Consider the following 13,824-nt stretch of genomic DNA (forward strand, 5'->3'; position numbering starts at 1 on the left):
TATGTACCTATTAGTGTTGTGTTTATACACATATAAGTGAATGCAGATTAATATCTAGAAAGTAAGGATAGATTTGCATTGTGTTTTTTCAGACAGAGAAAAGCAGGCTTGTGAACAACAGCTCATGAAATTCTGCCTCTGGAGGCAGTTGGAATTTGAATGCCGACTTTCTTGATTGGTTCTAAGTGATCACGTTAATAGAAGAATTGAAATGGAGGGTCATAACATTATCTCTTTAATTTGTTCCCAGAGTGAATAGGAGAGGGCACCTTGGTGATTTACCATTTATGAATTAGAAGTGGGTTTGAACTCTTAAGAGGTCAGTCTCCAGCACTGTGAACAGCCTTCAGATATCAGTATTTCCACCTCAGGATGCTGAAAAGAAACTGTCCACTTGGGAAGCTGCTTTTACCTAAAATTACACCTCCACACTTGAATCTCAATCTCTGCTTCTCTCTTCATCAGCATATTGAAGGGATTGGTCATAATATTTTTGGTTACAGCAATGACCTATGCAAGTCAGAGAAATACCTTCATCCCACCCAAATATTCACCCCATGCACATCTTTCCATAGTAGAATCCCAGAGAATTAAACAGCTGAAGCAACTGCCTTAAATCTTAGCCCATAGAAATGTCTATAATTAAACAGCAACAGAAAAGAGACAAATAGGAAATTCATTCCAGGAAAGAAATACCATGTAAGATATTAGAATACCCTTGCTTGTGGCAATTTACTTTTACAGTAAAACTTTGTACTGTTGTAGAATCTGTCCTTTTTTCTTAGGAGAATTACTCTGACTTTAACATTCATTAAATGCTATCTCCTTCTACCCCTTCCAAAATAATATTGAGAATACGAAGTTGGAGCAGATGGCTTCCCAAAGTCAACATCTTCCCTAATCTAGGGGCCGGGGGAGGTAAGTATCTCTGCTGGAATTTACTGAAGAAATCTTTGTTTGTGAATGGAATTCATTTTTATTTCCACAGGTAATATTCTTCTCACACAGTTAGGTGCAGCTTCCTGACTCAAAGGGGAGAAATAGTTGGGATGTTGATCAAAGTCCTCATTTGAGGAGTTTATTTCTGAAGAAGTGCCTTGTGCCGAGCCTGAGGCATTGAAAGTAGCCGTAGTTGCAGCTGATGGAATCTGTTCTTTTTAAATATGTCAGCCTACAAATACTTTTGCCCTGCTGGTGATCCTGGGAATTCCCGAACCTGCGACCAAGAACTTCATCCTCTCTACCTTCTAATTTAATTCTGCCAGGCAGCTTAGGTTACAGCAAAAGGCTTCCAAGAGCATCGGAGAAAATAAAACACGTGAAAATCTCTAGGAAGCACACAGGGAACTAATAAACAGTACTTTCTCTTCCTGTTTTACTCCTAATAGGGAAAAATACATATTAAATAGTCTATGTTCTCCTAAATTTGATTAGAGAACTGAGCAGCCATCTCAAGAAATTTAAGCAGCATAGGCGGTCTATCTCAAACGTACAGACCTTCAAGTAGATATTTTAGAATTTGAAAAATCCAGTTCTATTGTCTGTCTTGCTGCTAGAATTCAGCAAGTCAACTTTCCACACTTCTTTGACTAGTTTTATGGGCATGGGTATATGGGACTGAATAGTAAATAGTAGCTGGTTTAGCCCTGACTTAGCTTTATAGCAAGGAACAAAAAATACGGGTCCTAGTGTCCCAATAAAATGAGTCTGGCTGCATTTGGACTACTCTATTTGAAATGAGCTACCCATTTGAAATATTTTATCAAATACCTTCCCAAGTGCCAGATAGAGTCCAATTTTTTTGGTGGGGGGGGAGTAGCAGGGAAGGGGGGCAGTATGGATGACACAGGAGGTAAATACAGACAAAATTTGATTAGAGAAACTAGGTATTTGGGTGGGGGGGCTGGTAGTGAGGAAACAATGGAACTTCCTAAAGGTGGATTTTATCATTTTTAAATTGGTTTCAAGGCTCCATTTCTCTTTTTTGAGCATTAACATCTGACAACTGAATGCTTGCATCCAGTCTTTGAAACATTCAGCATCTCCATTAATCTGTCTGTAAAATAAAGCTCACACCACAAGCTGACATTAGATCCTAATTGTAACTAAAGATTAATCGCAGCAAATAACATGCAAGGAATTTAATTCTTATCTCAAAGTCAAATGGGTACAAAAACTTCAGCAATATATGATTTTAAAACACTGGACTATTAAATCTAGATGAAATACAAAATTAATCAAACACGCAAAATCAAAATCATACTGATTGCTGTCTCAATTCTTTGTACCTCAGTTTACAGAATGCCAAAGCTCGCTTATTCATGTGAACATACAAATACTAACAATAGCTGTATGCTATGTATTTATACATACGATCTTATTTGCATGTAAAATGTTTACCCTTAAGTTAAATTATTTGCATAGGATTTAACCTGACCTTCTAAAATAATCCGTGTGTATCTGATTGGAAGAAGCATTGATACTTTGAATCATTATTCATTTGCATTTACGGAGCTTCTGTAATCACTTAAAGAGAAATCCCAAAATGTCAAATACTTTTAATTCTACTCATAAAACTTAATTTGGCAGATAATTTTCTGGGACGTTGCAACACGCAGGAAAAGCAGGGGCATTTTTAATTTTTTTCCCGTCGCTTTGTCAGTCAGGACATGTTGATGCCATTTAATGAAACAAAGCGGAACACGGATGGAGTAGCGGTTTTAAATCAGGTCAAACGCTGGTGAATACCAGCATCCTGGGGACCGATCTCATTCTGGAGGAAAGAGAGCAAGAGAGAGAGAAAAAAGCGAGATAAAGAGTGAGAAAGAGAGATCACTGAAAAGATTATTGATAATTCAAAGGCCCAGTGTCTGCACTCACTCAGCGACGTGATGCTGACAATTATTAACCACAGACCTGTGGTCGCGGAGTAAGGGTAAATAAGCTATCACCGCCGAGCCGCGTGGTGGGCTGGCGTCCACTGGAATGCATTTTCCTGCAGCAGGCGCTACCTGATGACAGCTACAATCAAGAGTGGCTGCAGGCAGCTGCTTTGCTCCAGGCCACATTCAATTATGTCGGACTGCATTAGTCCCTGGCGAAGCTGTCACCTTCCAGTCTGTGAAGTGATAGCATGAAGGGGCTCCTGAATTCTCTGCAGTCCCTTGCTTCGGGTTTCAGGGGGAGGAAGGGAAACAATGTGGAAAAAAAAAAAAAAAGACCATTAGTACTCTGACTGCTTACAGCATTCATTTTGCTTTCAGAGTAGGAAAAAAAAAAAATCTTGGGTGAGCTGGAGTCAAGAAGTTGTCTGGTGCTGGATAATTGCAGGGTAATTTTTCCCCCCCTCCAACAAGTAACTCTTTTTCAGGAGGTGGTGCCAGGAGAGTGTCCTATTTTCAAGATTTGAGTCTCCGTGGTTCACCCTTCTCAGGAGATAGCGCTGCATTGGAATATGTTTTCTAATGTATGATCTCCCCAAGGATTTTCTAGCAGTCAAGACATTTTGCAGAATCTGATCGGCGAGGGTGGGATATGTGACTTCTTTCCTAAGCTTTCCAGAACTTCAGGTTGGATGGATGTTGAGCTATCTTTCCTAAGGAATCACCTGGTGTTCGGGGCTAAAGAGAAATGAACTCAGGTTATTCTGGGAAGTTACCTGGGGACAGGATGCAGTTTTGATGACCAGCCTGCCCAGAATAGTTTGTAAGCTTCACCACACTACAACCAATGACTGAGGCATGCTGGGATTAGAGATTTTTAAGGGGAATCAGTGTTTTGACTTCTACACAGAGTACACGAAGTCTCAAACAGAGTTGAGGAGGGTTATAGCTACTCAGGATATTTGGTTAGAATGTCTAATCCAGTACCACTAGCTAGTGAAATTAGCAGAGTATTTTTCTAAGTAATTCGCTAAGTATAACACTAAGTAAAGTCCAGGCACCATGGTATTAAGATGTGATGTCCATTCTCAGGATATCCTCTAATTGGAGGCAAAAACGTAACCCATAAACTATTGAAAGATCAATTCTGGAACATACAGGACCACCGCCACCCCATGACTCACTGTGCAATCTGGGCACACTTAATCTCTCTCTTTGAGTTTTCATGTTGTAAAAACAGGTACAAGGATGTCTCCAGATAGAGATTATGAGAAAATAAATGTTACGTGCTTTAGAAGTACCATATACATTTCACCAAAGTACAGAAAGTCCAAATTTTCCAGAATAGTTTGCTAATTTAAAATTCTTTTGTCCATCTGAAAGGTGCTTTTTTTTAAAAAAAAAATTTTTTTTTCATTTTATATCAGTAACTTTGGGCATTTTGTGGCATCATCAGTGCAGCAGATAATTATTTAGTGATGGTTTCCTGGATGCCCAGCACCATCGTGGTCAAAACTGGCCCCACCTATTAACTTCAATTTTAACAAACTGGTATTCGTTGAAGTTGGATCTGTTGTGTTGCTCTGATTAAATTGGGCAGAGGAGTGGCTTTCATTCTGTGGAGCTGCAGCAATCTGGTTTCTTAGTGACTCAAAAAAAAAAAAAAAAAAAAAAAAAAAAAAGAGACAACTGAGCACCAGATCCCCTGGGCTAGGATGCCATTACCTCCCTGGCTCGTGCAAAGCCCTCACCTCTCCAGCAATTGGATGTCTGGCTTGACGAGTCTTCTTTCTGCTTCCAGTCCTCTAGTTTGGGAGGGAACTGGTAATATAACATCCTTCCAAAGGGAAAGGACTTCCTTCCGGCCCCACTGCTCTAGATTAAGAAAAACTTCATTGAATACCTGGAAGTTATTTGGTGACTCTGAAAACCAACCCCCCAACTAAGAGACAGAAGCTTTTTTGTAGTAGTATTTGCAGTAGTCACGTACAGATACACGATTATATCTTTTAATATAGGTTATTATATATATATAGTATTACTATATCTATTATTATCTATTATATAGATAAGTTATTACTATGTAGAGACATAGGTAAATATATAGAGCCTTGCAAGCATTTCTCACACTGCATATTTCCTATATGTGCATCTCTGTGCCTTTCTTATCATAACGTATGGCTCTGGACTTTTGTTGGTGGGGTCCTTATATGCAGCGCTATACTGATTATTCAAACCGACAAGAAAGTATACAGCCCAGTCCATCAGTGAAATGAGCAACGGCCGATACCTAAGAACACACATTTGTGCTGACCCATCTTTCACAGAATCCCAGTCCGTTGCCCACACGTCTAGATACAGATGACTCACGGTCAGGACCCACTTCCTTTACTCGGCTCCCAAAGTGGCCTTTTGTAGACTGACTTAGCCTGTTTCTGATGAATCGAGCCTAGACTACTGCTCCACCGTGCATCCTTCTAAGGGCATTAACACCGACAGGCTGAGCATAGAACAGACTGTGGAGTTGCACATAGACATAAACCACGCACCATGGGCTCAAAACCATGACCGTTCTTTCAGTAATCACAGTCAGGTTGGAAATCCCAGAGAGAATCTCGGACTGGGAACAGAATGCCTTTATTTATTTTGGGAGGGGAGCATATGTCATGGCATAATTTCCCAGTTGCTAGAAAAAGGCTTTGTGTGCCCCTGTATCTCAGGAAAATAAAACTGATGCTGTCCTCGACACAATGAGACTTTCCTGTGTCTCCGAAGTAACAAGTACCCAGCAAGGTGCTAATTCCTCTAAAGGAAAAATAGTTCATGGTTGAAATAAAACTGTATGGATTCTCTGAAATGTTCTGCTCTTAAAGAGTCAAACAATAAACGTAAACAACTGGAAAAACTACTTTCACCTTTTGAAATAAATTCCTGTTATTTAAATACAAAGAATTGTTTTAGCTCTTGTATCCTGATGGTGATGACCAGTGATGTAGCTTCGGAGATGCTCTGCCCCCACTCCAGGGAGCACTGATCTGTGTAAACCCAGGGGTCCTTGGCTGAAGCAGTGCTGCCTGGGATTGGAAGAGAAAGAACCATGTGGGAGATTGAAATGTACAAAGTGGGGCATGAAGGCAGAGAGAGGGGGACAGACGGAGTGGGTCGAGAGAAGCAGGAGGACCAGCAGATCCAGACTGGAAAAGCCATGATCAGAAAAGTTAAACCTGCAGAAATCGTAAGAGGGAGAGAGGAAAGGGGAGGCAATATGAGACTTCAGGCAATTAACAGAAACTGCTGGCTCCCCTAGGACACTCGTTGAAAGCACTTTGCCCCCTGGCTTGCTCTGTCCATCTTTTGTATACCTAGGAGAATTGTCTATCCTTGACCAGAAATGTATCAAAGACATTTGGAAATGAGAATAAAGTGAAGAATATAATTTATAAAATTTATTGCACCGTGATGGTAATTTTTAAATAGCATGGATCTATACATCTATGTCTGTAGGTATGTATGCTTATATCTACGAACATGCTATGTGTGTTCAAAGGCACTTACTAGATATCACACAAAAATCAGTTTTCATGTTAATACAGTTCTCTGGAAAAAGAAAGATTCTGGTTAATACTTTGCTTTGGAGAGTTTTTGAAACAGTTTAAACATTTAAAAGCATTACATGAGTATTAGCTAAAAAACACATTACAATATCTATATGAGGCAGATTCTTGAACATAAATAGTGGGCAGAACTTTCATGATTAGCAACAATCTGCTTTTAAACTTAAAACGTTGCTTTGAAAAGTGATATTTCCACATGCAGTGACATCTCATATGCATCAGTGCGTGGTACTCCGTAGCCAAAAACTCAGGACAGCGATTTTCAGGATCATGAAAATTCTTCTTCCCTAGGATTCTTCAGATGTAAGTGCGGGGAGGTATAGATTGAGTATTGATATGTTATCTGTAGTAGAGTATTACGCTCAGCAAAGCACGTGGAGGTCAACCACCCTTGTTTGCCCAGAAGAGCAGCAGTCAAATGTATTCATCATTGGATTTTGTGAAGAGAGGCCCTTGATTAATCATGTGAAGTTTCCTACGGCCTTAGCAAGTGGCTGAAGAAATAAGCCAGGGCGATCAGAGCAAGGTGCACTTTCCAGGGGGTTTCAAAGACAGGCTTAATCGAAGCCCTCACGTTAAAAAGGAAGTGGGCAAAAGAAAATACACGTTGGAACTTTTAAAAAGCAAACCGGGTATCAAAGTTTCTTATGATGTTTGCTTCGCCTTTTCTTTTTTCTTTTAAGGTGATTCACTACAAGATACATTGAAGGCGATTCATCTAATTTTCAACTCGGCTAGAACCATGCTACCACGTGCTGTCACGTCAGAATGATTTTACTTAGTCTGTGTGGCAGGAAAATAAACTCCATTTTTTTTCCATCTTACTCGGTGACCAACGCACAATTGCCTTTTCTCCATGTCATTTGTTCTCTTTAGTTAGAGTCCAAAGAACTAAAATCTATTTTAGTAAAGTAACCCACCTACAGGTTCATAATCCCTTATGCCAAACCTGGGGCCAGATGTATTTTGTAATTCAAAATTGTGCCAAATTTAAAAGGTAACATACTGTATATTATGTAGAACCCTCAGTCGGGCCTAGGGCTGAATCATTACTGAACACATTAACATTTTGTTGTGAAATATATGAATATTCATAATAACTAGGATGAATAAAGGCTATAAGAAAGTAACCTTTTCAGTTCAGGTCAATTTTTGATGCCAGATTAATTTTTTAAAACTTAGGGTTCCCCGAGGTTTCTGGATTTCAGGATTTGAAGATGAGGAAATATGAACATGTATTTCACAATCCCTTACTGTTTTTCCTTTAAAAGTTAATTCTTGTAAAAAAAAAATAAATAAAAGAATTCTAAAATTCTGGAAGTGGTTCTCAGTAAAATCCTATTTACTGTTTTTAAAAATATTATTTTTGGAATTTATCATTACAAGGCTCACCGTATTGTATCTCTAATTAGGTACTTCATTCCAAGTACATATTTTCTAGATTTCTGTAAAATTAACTTAGGATTCTGCATACAATCTAAAACATCATATACATTGTTAAATATATTTGATAGAATAAAATGTGGAGCCCAAAGGATGTATACATGAACACTAAAAATGCACATGATATATTAAGCTTGAGAAACACTATTTTTATTAATTTATTTGGTTTCATCCAAAGTTTTTTCCTAAGTTAGCAATTTTCTCTTCCTAACCTAGAACTTCCAAAAAATCTGGGTCTTGCATCCTAGGCAAACCTTGGATATTAAAGATTTGATTTTGTAAGGATTATAATTTATTTAGAGAAGAAACAGCAACACTGGGCTTTTATTAGTTAAATTTAAGTAGGGTGACTAGAATCCCCATCTATGATATCATACTGACCCTGATCATTGAGCGAGTCCCAAAAATTCTGTGCTGTATTTTTTAGCATTCCTATATGGACTGAAGAAAGAGAGAAAAGAAAAAAAGAAGAAGAAAAGAGAGGGAAGAGAAGAAGGAAAGAAGGGTGGGATGAAAGGATTGAAACAAAAAAAGGAAGGGAGAGGAAAAAAGCAGAAAAGACAGGCCAGTTTCCCTCATATGGATTTGGTGTTTGGCATCTTAACCCCAACTCATCAGGCACCAAGATGAGGAACGAGCATCTCCCATGGACACAGCGGCTGGTGAAGCCAAGGAAAATCAGAAACGGGCTGCAAAGAATTAAGGTTGGAAATGATGATCAGCTAGGTGAAATGATACAGAACCTGGAGCAGACATTTACGAAACAAAACCACACTAATAAAAGTGGGTCTGATGTGAAGGACACAGAGCAAGGAGCACCACAAGGGGAAACGTAGATTCAGAGACAGCTGGGGTCAAATTAGGTGCTCTTAAGCCCAGCTTGAGAATCCAAAGCCAGGGTCTCTGAATACTAGAACTAGGCTGAATGCTGGTACAGAAACAGGATCCTGGGACACAGCCTTTTCTTACAGAGAGAGAACAGTCACCCAGGTTCACAGAGGTGAAGCCTGGCCAGCGGGTGGCTTTGCCTTTTATCCTGTCAAAAAGTCACCTGCAGAGCCAGAGGGCTGGCAAGGGCTCACACCAAGCTCGCAGTCACATTTTCACTCGTGCCTTGCTGTGACTTATATACAAACTCTGCTAACACACAAACAGTACATCAGGATAACAATAAGTGGACAACCGGAGTTAAGAAACATAGCAACGGCCCCACAGAAGTGGTCAAGCACACTCAGCATATAAACATGGCCAGAGAGCACCCTCTTGTAGAAATTTCATAAAAACACTGCTTACAGGTTTCTGTCCCAGCACTCCCCATCTGCACAGCCCTGGGCCCATTCATGGGCCCCAGAATGACTAAAGAGTGAACGAGGAAGGAAAAATAAAGGAATTAAAAAAGAAGGAAGGAAATAACCTCCTTCAGAGATATCAGTGTGCACACAAACTCCTAGATGGCAATGTTCGTACAAACCCTGCCAGTTGCCAACTTTGCTCTGACTCGTTAATCCCCAGTGTCTTTAAAAAGCAAAATTATAATAGTAATGACTACAGCACTGTTTCATTCTTGGTCACAGAGTTAATCCGTTCCTACAGGACGTGAATATGATGGGCTGTGTACTAAGGACATTTTTCATCGGATACTTTCATTTTTTGCCTTTGGCAAAAAATTTCACCAGTAGTGATAAATAATTCCATACCCCTAAGTGGATATTATTATTATTTTCAAGTGTAAGCCGCAGCTGGCTCCTAGCCTGTCAGCTCTCCCAGAGTCACAGATGCTGTGTGCATACCTGTTGACAATTCTGCGGGTGGAAAGAGCTCCCGGTCCCGTTTCCTCCCTTCTTCATCCTCATGGTGTCCCTTGAAAACGCAGCCAGGGAAGGGGAGAGGGACAGACGGAGGCAAAGGTGCAAATAGACAGTGTGGATTTTGCCCGCAGGGTTAGAAAAGACACCTACTTCTCAGATGTTTTGTTTCGCAGGCAACTCACTTGTTATCCTAGAGAATTTAATGAAAATGCAAACCCACCGCTATTTTAAAGGGCTAGCAGAATGCCTTGCACATAGTAGGCACTGCAAGTTGCTGAATAAATAAAAAAGTGAAGGAGGGTCCAGGTTGGGTTTGTTTGCTTTAAAAAAAATAAAATCTGTCAGCCTCCACTTGTCTGTTTTCCTGTCTTTCTAAGCCCTTCTGACACTCACATTTCCCCTTCTCCTGGTGCCCGTATCCTCACAATGCCCCCCGGCTGGCCCCGGTGCAATTCCCCACCTGTCCTGCGGAATTATTTTCAACCTCTTACCTCTTTGCCACTCTCAGAATGCATTCTCCCAGCCAACCAGAGGTCCTAATGACTTAATTGGATAACCAAATATTATGAAATGGGTTACACAGCAATTGAGCCACCTCCTGTCTGCATCCGTATCTTAAACTCAACTACAGAATTGGGAAACAGTGGAAATTCCCAGCACAAACTGGCTGGAGACTAGTTGAACAAAACAGTTGTTTGGAAATGCTCGGGAAATTACATCGGGTCCCGTTTGCCATCCCAGCTGGTGCAGGGCTGGCCGTCTTTATAAGGCTCAAAGAATTGAACACACACATTATTTTTGAAATAATATGATCTCCACTAATTAACAAAAAGTACCACCATCATAGAAGGTTAAAACGAGGGAAAAGGGGAGTCAAATATACCTAAAGAAAACTATTTTAGAGTAAACTTATAAAGTGGAGAAAAATACTGTTATTTGTGAGGAATCTCAAAGCCCCAAATTAATAGGATTCCTTTGAACATATTTTGTTACTGTTAAACAGGCCTTTCGCCTAAACATTGAAGAAGAGCTCAAAACAATGTAATTTTCAGCCTACTTTAAAAAACTAAACCAAGTCAAGGACTCAGAAATGAATTATTGGTTTAACATTGACAACAGGATAGTCAATCATTTTATGGGAATCTTCATGGCTAAGAAAAAACACTGAAGAAAACTAGGTTTTATTTCAGCTCTGCCACTAACCAGTTGTGCAAACTTCCAACAGCATAGAATCTTAAAAAGAAGAAAATGTTTATCAAAGGAATAGATAAATGGGTGAACGGCCTTGGGCTAGTCATTTTAATCACTGTGACTCTATAAAATAAAGGAGGTGAATATGGACACTGTATAGTTTCTAACGCTGAAATTCTATACTTCACCAAACTCACCCAAGGGAGTCGGCAGGCATGCTCTGAGATAGAGATGGGGAAAAGCAGCTGGCCACAGGGAATTAGACATCGAAGGAGTATCTTTGGCCCCTCCTCACCACCCTTCTTTGGGCTGGAGGAAAGGAATAAAAGGAGCATGAATATCAGGACAGTTCTCCGTGTTGGTGGCACTGCCCCAGGTGCCAAACGCCATCACCGCCCTACGTGCCCATTACAAACCTGAGGTCACAGAACAGCAAAGTCAAGGAGAAAAAAAAATCTGCAATGCAGCACCAGTGAGCCGGGACCCTAAGTAACCATTTCCAAAGAAGTTAGAACCCACCCACATCAGCCTCATGGTTTGCATGTTGGGGGCATCAGCTGTTACTTACAGAGTATTAGAAATCATAAAAACAGAATGAAAAAGTTGCAAAGGGATATGAGCCAAATTTTCTCGCAGAATAGGTGAACATAAGAAAGTTCCACAAACACCAAGGCACCACGGAAGGCAACCAAGTTTGGAAACAGATTTCAGGAATTCCAAAGTGTTACATGACTGGACAATAGGTCTGGAGTATTTCTCCTCTTTTTAACTACTCACACAATCTTTTTTTTTTTTAATTTTCTGAATCAAACGAGAAGATGACCAATTCCATAATTTGAGTTTTAAAACAGTTCTGAGGAGAGGGGAACAGGGACTTGTCCTTCCATCACAGCTCTGTCACAGCCAGCCGGGTGACCTTGGGCGGGCAGTCACGGAACACCTCTCGTCTGCAGGTTCTATTTGATTGAGGCACTTGTGCAAAATAATTTCTAGGCAGATATTCCAGACCGAATGCTCTAACGACTGTGACAGAGAGCGCATGACCGTCATCCTCTGCGGATCTATTTTTAAGTGATGTGAAATTTACATAGCTGGGGATCTTAGACATTCATTTTCTAAAACAGTCTTCTGACATTTGTAAGACATACTGGCAACCTACCAACCAAGGCAGACTAAATACCAACTCACAACATTTTAATGTATCAGCGTAGAAAGCTGATCTTCAAGCAACGAGTAGCCAGTTTCCTTCAGAAAAGTCTGTGTGAGGTAAAGCCAGAAAAAGACCGGGTAGAAATTGTAAGGAGAGTTAACAGGTCAAGAAAACCTGGCCAAACTGTATATTCCAAGGGGTAAGGAATGAATATATTGAATGAAGGATAACAACAAATAAAAATGTGCTAATTCATTGAGCCCATATATTCTGCTGGACATTGTGATAAGGATTTAGGATAGATTATTTAATTTAATCCAATACAGCATGGCATTTTTACTAACTTTTTGAAAATTAAACTGAAAAAAATGTATTTTTGTCATGCTATAAATTGAGGAAGTGTAGAAGTTTAGGAAGAGAGGTAGATTTGGGCTCTTTCTGGGGAGACTTTTCCTCTTTAATGGTGCTCACATGCACCAACAGACAGGGATGTGCCCCTGATTCTCAAGATACGACGTCTTCTCATAGCAAACAGCATCTCTATCATGCTAGCATTGTGGATTGTTAGTGAAGTTTTGTTTTGCAAATAAATAAGGCCTAATAAGAGAAATAATGGTAATAAAATACAGCATCAAATCGGGAGTTATAATTAAAGCTTAAAATGCTTGGTAAGTTGAGTTTCTTTTCATTTTCTTAATAAAGATTAACCAAAAACAAATGACACATTTTTCTATTATGTTTTAAAAAAAAATTTCGGTGATGAGCTGAAGTTAAGACCACACCTGTGACATGGGTAAATTCAATTAGACAGCTAAAGACGATTTCTCACCTTTCAGTTGCTTATGTAATGATAAGAGTCACTCAAGGAGAGTCACTGAAACATCTCTTCTTCATGACTTCAGGTTTCAGCGGTTGGAATACAAATATATGAAATCTGATCTATATTTAACCAAGAATTTCTGCTCTGTTGGCTGAAACTTAACTGCAGCTCATTAACATTAAACTAAGAAACTGAAGTTAATGGAAGTATTTTAAAGACCTAAAAGTTCCTTCCAGGTGGCGTCTTCACTGCTTCCCTGTAACCTCCTCAAAATATTCCTGTCCAGGTACGAGAAAGGAGGAGTGGCAGGCTTGACACCTCTAAGAGAAAAAGAAGGAAGAAATGAAAATCTTGTTCTAGCTTGCTTCTTGTTTTACTAGTGCCCCCTCTAGTGGAATTTCCTCAGTAATGCAGGCCCCAAAGAAAAAGGAGGGGGGGGGGGATTTATGACACCAAGGCACATATTTTGTTTGCTTTTTTACATTTCCTTTTTAGAAACATTCTAAACAAAATGATGTGAAATAAACAAACATAATAGTGCATAATAGACGTACAATAGTTCCACCAGCAATTGTAATTAAACAAGGGAGTGATAAAAATCTGCACTATATTCGGAACGGAAAACGTTTTCAGAGGCAATGTGGCAGACAGACAGGAAAACATATTTTGCCAGAATTCACTGTCATTCATTGGTGGCTTGACTTTCTTCCCTACATCAGCCTAGTTGGCCATTAGCCTGAAACTTTGCTACCACTTTTTCTTCTCCCTTTACTTTAAACCTTGAATTTCCCCTCTCTATTGTCCACCTTCATTTCTCTTTTATAATCTCTTTGGGTGAATCCTACCCTTTGTCTCTAACTTTTGGAATTTTTTTTTTTTTTTTTTTTTTTTTTTTTTTTTTTTTTTTTTTTTTTTT

Source organism: Camelus bactrianus, chromosome 20, assembly GCF_048773025.1.
Source record: "Camelus bactrianus isolate YW-2024 breed Bactrian camel chromosome 20, ASM4877302v1, whole genome shotgun sequence".
NCBI classification, from domain to species: domain Eukaryota; kingdom Metazoa; phylum Chordata; class Mammalia; order Artiodactyla; family Camelidae; genus Camelus; species Camelus bactrianus.